A 6,608-nucleotide genomic window follows, 5' to 3' on the forward strand; every position below is an offset into this window, starting at 1 on the left:
AGTGTAGAAGGTATGAGAAAGGAAGGAGAATATTTTTGGAGGAACTTATGAAAAATAAAGAACTATTTAATTTAGTAGATACATGGAAAAGGAACTCAAACTGCAAAAGTATTCAGATTTTAATGAGATTTTTTCAGAAAAACAAAAATTGATGAGGAGAATACGATATTATATATTTTGAGCCACACTCCATACCAGTAGGTGGCGGTAATGCAACCTTACTGTTTTTTGCCAACCGCCATAAAACTCTACAAAGAAGAAGACGAAGGAGGCCAGTCTGTGATTGGCTGGTGGCGTGGCTCATTTACATACAACTTTGGGTTGCGAGCGTAGAGAGAGCAGAGCGAGCGAGCGGTTTGTCAGAGCCGAGCGCGAGCAGAGAGAGCCGAGCGCGAGCAGTTTGTCAGAGTTGAGCGGTCTGTACTCTCAAATCAGTGTCACTGCGCGCTCAACCTGGTGGCACAATAATAACGCCATAAGAATAATGTCTGTTAGCAAAATATCACATGAACAACTCAACAGTGGAAACACTTTTGTTTTACTTCTTTAAATCAGTCTCAGTACGATTTTACCTTCACTCTGTGTGAAATGTTTGGTTCATCTTATGTCTTAATGTCTTAATCTGCACGCCTGAAGCATTACTTAAGAAAACTGATGCACACAGTGTGGTGTATCCTATATTTTTTATAGTAGAAACATTTATTTTTTCAAATCTTGCAACTAAAGTTTTCATTGGTTTGTGCATCATTAATAGTGTTGTGATTTCCCTAAAAATAAACATGCTATTATTTGAAGTTACTAAACTATTTTGTGAAAGTTGTTCATAATTTTCCAATATTTGATTTTGTGAAGCATCATTTTGCATGTTTGAGCTTAAGAGACAATCTGACATAGTCTCTGAAGTGTAAATGACAGAAGAATGAGTTAGATATTGTACAAAAATCTATTGTACCACAACAGTTTTTAGGACAGGCTGCATTTGTTAGGGTGAAATACTGTATGAGTTAAAAAGTAATGTTATATTTCAATGAATTCATCGATCTAAATCAAATGAGAGATATATTCCTACATGGGAATTTTTGTTGTTTTTCTTGTTTCTTTGAAGGAGGGGAGGGTGGGCAATCATTGCTCTCCGTACAGCTGTGGAAACCAGCTGTTTGTGGCCACAAAGACAACAAAGTCACTGAATACTTTGGTTTTAAACAAGAACTTTTGACAAGAAATAAGGCAGATCTGAGCAGCAAGATCTGAGAATTCATCCAATTTATCACATGGTTAAATTCTAACATATGCTTATTGTCCCATCCATCCATCTTCTTTCCCTGCTTATCTTTTCCGAGGCACGGGGAGCTCGTGCTTGTCTCCAGCAGTTATTGGACGAGAGGCGGGGGACACCTGGACAGGTCACAAGTCCATCACATTCCTTGTTATCCCAACAAGCGATATTTTCAAAGCTGAAACCTGCAGGAGAGATATCTTTAAACTGCAGGTCGCCACAGAGCGAGAGCGCACAGTGGAGGAGGAAAAGTGTCACCACAATCATTGCAAGTTCAGTTAGAAACCTTAACCCGCCATGGCTTTGTAGTTTTGGACAACATCCTATTGCCAAAATAACAGTGAATAGGCACGGATGGAGAAAATGAGGTTTAAACCCATAAAGCCTCTCCATCCACGTTGCGACATGACGCACAGCCAGAAATCAGAAACAAGAGCGCAGCAGGACACAGGAGGAAGCTGCTACTGATAACAGCAATATAATTAAAATAAGTCGATTTAAACACAGATCAGAGTCTCTGTTTAACAGCTGATAGCTGATTGTGAAACAGCCGCCATGACGCGTCACCTCCTCCCCGAGACCTTTGTGTTAACCTTTTAACACTGTATTAAATGTGGACTGAACAAAGTGATGAAGATGCTACGTGACACGTACGGAGCATCTTCATCAGGGTATGGCAGGAAGGCAGGCCATTTTAACATAAAATCTGCCTCTTTAATTAAATTCTGGCTATCTAAAAATGAGTTTTGACTAGTAAGAAGTAATGATGGAAATTTAAGATATCTGCATTTACATTCTGACCAGTAAGAAGTACAATTCAAGATATCCTTAATCACATTCTGACAGGTCAAAATATGATAGGCCGTTTTATTATAAAATGGGTTTCACCACACTTATATTTCAGATATAGTTAATTAAGATAATTAATAATTATAGTTATATAGTTTGACTAGTATAAATGATGTCAGATTTCCCATTAAGTTGTTTGGAGGCTTCAGTTTAAGATATCTGCAATAAATTACTGACTATCTAAAACATATATTTCAGATATCTACAACGAATTTATGACTAGTCATAAAGTAAATTTGAGATATTTCGTTTTTTGTTCTCACTGTTTATTTTTTCTACTTGTTTGTTCATTGTAAATTGATGATTTAAATGTTAAAACTTTAATAAACAGTGTTAAAAAGACATTCTCAGCCAGCTCATTGAAAGCCAGGTTAAAGGTGGGAATGATATCAGAGAAAATCTTCTAGTCTAAGCGTTGCTTCATGTTGATGGTAAAGGTAGAAAATGTTTTCAGCATCACACTTATGGCGGTCCTCGTTGGGCGTGTGTGGTGTGGGCCTGAAGGTGGGGGTGTTCCTATCAAGATGAACACTTTTTTTAAATAGGTGGTAAAACAAGATTTCGGGCTAGACCAGCATTCACTGTATTCTCTGTTTTATTTATTTAATTATTTATTCATTCATTCTAACCAGGCGAATCCCATTGACATCACAGTTCTCTTCTTCAAGGGAGGCCTGGGCCTGAAGGCAGCCTGTTGCATGTTTTTGGACTGTGGGAGGAACCAGAGAACCCGGGGAAAACCCAGGCTCACACAGGGAGAACGTGCAAACTCCACACAGAAAGGCCGGGAGACGAACTTGCAACCTTCTTCCTGTGAGGCACTGAACCACCATGGCCTGCTTTTATATATATATATTTTTTTTTTTTTTTTTTTTTAAATCAATTTATTTTTTTCTGCTTGCTTGTTTGTTGATCATTTTTATTCAAAAGGTTAAAAGACAAATTGTCTCCCTCGTTTTGTGGATGTGGTAGTAACTGTGTTTGTACAGATATGTTTTAAAGCTGTTTTTTTTATTTGTCAGTGGTTATGTTTGTCAGGGGCTGTCATAGTCATTGTCATAGTTTAATCAGGTCTTGTGGAGCTTCACTGGGACTGTTTTTCACTTCTTTTCTTGTTTTTGTTTTTTACTGTCCTCTGGCAGGATTTAAAGTTCTTTATAGTCATGAGTCTTCAGTAACAGTTTAATTTCCTTTTCCGTCTCAGTGGCCAATCTCCATATTTCAGTATAAAGAACATCCTCAGAAGGAGCATCCTCTGGCAAGGGTTCCCATGGTGCTGGTTCTTCCCTAACATAAAAAGGTGTTAAATGTGGTAGTCTTAAGGGAACTATTGATTCAGGCCATGGAGATATTGGTTCTGTACAGCTGTCAGATTCTGATTTGTGTTCTGGTTGTGGCATTAAAACTTTCTCTATTAATTAAAAATTTGAAGTTCATTGATCTTTTCCAAAAATATCTAAACAGGAGCCAGTGTCTGTCCACAGTGTAACATTGTGGTCCAGCCCTGCAGTAATGATCTTATTACAAGAAGACTCAAACATAACAGTAACTAACTCAGTGGAACTTGCCTGCCAGGAGTTCAACAGTGGAGGTGGACGCAGAGACACTTTCCAACCTTTAAATGTTTCAAAAGGCCCATTGTCGGTTTCAAGCCAAATTCCTGAATATCCCACAGACACTCTTCTAGTACTACCACCTGTCAGTAAAATTGTGTCCATCTTATTAGTTGACATGCATGTAATTGTTGCATCATCGTTCTCAGATGGCCTAAACTTTCCTATAAACCCTCCCTTCTCTTTCACTGACCAGGCAGAGATGCAGTTGTTCTCCAAGATCAGCAGTGTTGCTGTTTCTAGTGTAACCTCCCTGGAGAGATGATAATTTAGGACCTAAAGTTGGTCTACTTTTCTCTTCTGTGGGCTATTGCTCAGAGTTTTCTACTGTCTCCGGTAGCAATTTAGACAATAGTGGCACCATGTAAGTTTTGGGATATTCTCTGTAATTTATGTAATACTCAGCTTCTAAGTCCTTTATATCCCAGGTGTCATGGTGTGAGGAAAAGGAGGCGAACCCAGAGCGCAGACTCATCCTTCAAAAAGAAAACCAATTTATTAAATAAAAGATGAAAGCAAAAGCTGATGTGGCAGCAAAAACTAACAAAATCCAGAAACAAGGTAGGAATAAGACAACCAAGACACAACCAGGCAAACACTAACAGAACAATGAACCAGCAAGTGAATGGAGGAGATGACCGGGTTTTAAACAGCAGAAGGCAATTAGGGGAAGTGGGCACAGGTGAGTGAAAATCATGAAAGCAGGTGGAGATGGGCGTGGCAGGTAAACAAGAGCTGACTGAGGATAAGTGAATGATGGCTGAGGCACAGAGACAAGACAAAACATGAAGACAAGAAAAGAAACAATCTGAACACAAAAACACAAGATAAATCCAAACCCTAACACCAGTGAGGATATATTATTAAGCCCTTAATTCTCTATGCCATGTGTCAGAACCAGATCAAGAGTATGATGAAGAGAATGGATAGGGTTGTTGACATTTCAATCTGGAGAAAATGTTTATTTGACTTGAAGCTCCTTGGCGCTTGGACCCCAGCAGAAAACGTGCGAAAAGGATCTTTCACGCCTTGTCTGTGACAAAAAATACATCTTTATTTCTTCAAAAACCTCCAACAAAATTACAGCAAAATATGAGGGAAAAATTTTTTAGAGAGTCACCTATTAAGTTACACTTGCTCCATGGAAATCCATGACAAAAAACTGATAACTGCATCTAGTGAGGGCATTGTTCTTACCTATTGTTTTCTGTTTGACCTTTTTTTTTTTTTACTAACCTCCAGTGGCGTCACTAGGCCTGTTTTAGGGGGGCTGAAGCCCCCCTAAATAAATATGGTGTCAAAAATTTTTTTTTTCTTACAAAAATTCAATATAATGTGGCCAGAATATGAGTTTAAATAAATAACCATATAATTCACAAAATAAAAATAAAAAATATGTTCATTTTACTTGTTAAAACTGTAAACATACTTCTTGTTTGATGTTCTGAATAAAAATATAATTGGTTGTTAAAACGTTTACACAGTAAGGTATCTGTTAAATGTGTCCAAAAATGTGGAAAAGCAACTCAGGTTTTGTTAGCTGTTTGAGAAATTTTGTTCTTGCCCACTACGTTTGCTCACATCCTGTGCATCTCCTGGGGGCTAAGCCCCCCTTGTCCTTAAAACCAAGTGACACCCCTGCTAACCTCTGAGTTTACATTGATTGACTATTGCTCAATAAGGAATAATTATTCTATTACAGAAACTTAAACATGATCTTGGGATTACAGGAACAGCTTTAAAATAGTTTAAATCATATTTAATTCTTCATACACCAGACATCAGTTTTTAGATTACAAGCATGTCTTAAAAGGTTCTCTAGCCATGGTCTTTCTCTCAGAGTCCATTTAAGGACCACTTTCTTTAATCTGCACAAAATTACTAAAATTAGAAACATCTTGTCCTAGAATGAAGCAGAAAAGCTGGTCCATGCATTTACCAATTCAAAGCTGGAGTATTATAATTCTTTATTATCTGGGTGTCCAAAAACTCCCTAAAAAGTATTCAGTTGATCCAAATTTTGCTGCCAAAGGTCTGATGAGAATTAGGAGGAGAGATTAGATTTCTCCAGTTTTAGCTTCTCTCCATTGGCTTCCTGTCAAAGTCAGAATATAAGTTTAAAGTTACTTCTAACATACAAAACTAAACAACCAAGCATCATCTTATAGAAAAGATCCTATTGTTCCATATTTTCCTGTCAGGCTCTCAGATTACAGGGTTAATAGTGTGTACTAGAGTTTCTAAAAGTAGAATGGGAGGCAGAGCTTTTATTTATCAGATTCCTGTGTTGTAGAACCAATGTTCAGTTTCTATGACATTGGGTGATTTTCTTAAGTATGAACAGTAATATGTGCTAAAATTCAGACCACATTACAGGGTGCCAGTTATAAAATCCAATGTTCAAACTGAGTTAAGGCAGGTATGATGTGGGGAAGAGGAGGACGATAAAATAATATGCACAACCAAGAATGTAGTTTTGCAAGTTATGCACACAAAAATATGCTGAGCATTAAAAGTGGGCATTCAAAACAGCCACATGGCTCACTGGTCACAAACACTCAGGATTCAGTGAGATATTGACCTATTTTCTCACAATTTCTTTGCAATTTTGAGCCACCAACTTGTCACCAACAGTCACAGCCTCGTGAGATACCACTAGGCTGTGACACAGAGGCTCATCAAGGACGTGTACTCAGGCCTTTGCTGTTTACATTGCTGACATGGCTATACTCCCAAATTCAAGATAAGCCAGCTCGCTAAGTTCATGATCATGGAACGCATCAGTAACATAGATAATGCAGCATACAGTTCTAAAATAAGATCAGTAAGATGGTGTGGAAACAATTTGTCTTTCAATTTCAACAAAGCTA

Source organism: Kryptolebias marmoratus, linkage group LG18, assembly GCF_001649575.2.
Source record: "Kryptolebias marmoratus isolate JLee-2015 linkage group LG18, ASM164957v2, whole genome shotgun sequence".
Taxonomy (NCBI): Eukaryota; Metazoa; Chordata; class Actinopteri; order Cyprinodontiformes; family Rivulidae; genus Kryptolebias; species Kryptolebias marmoratus.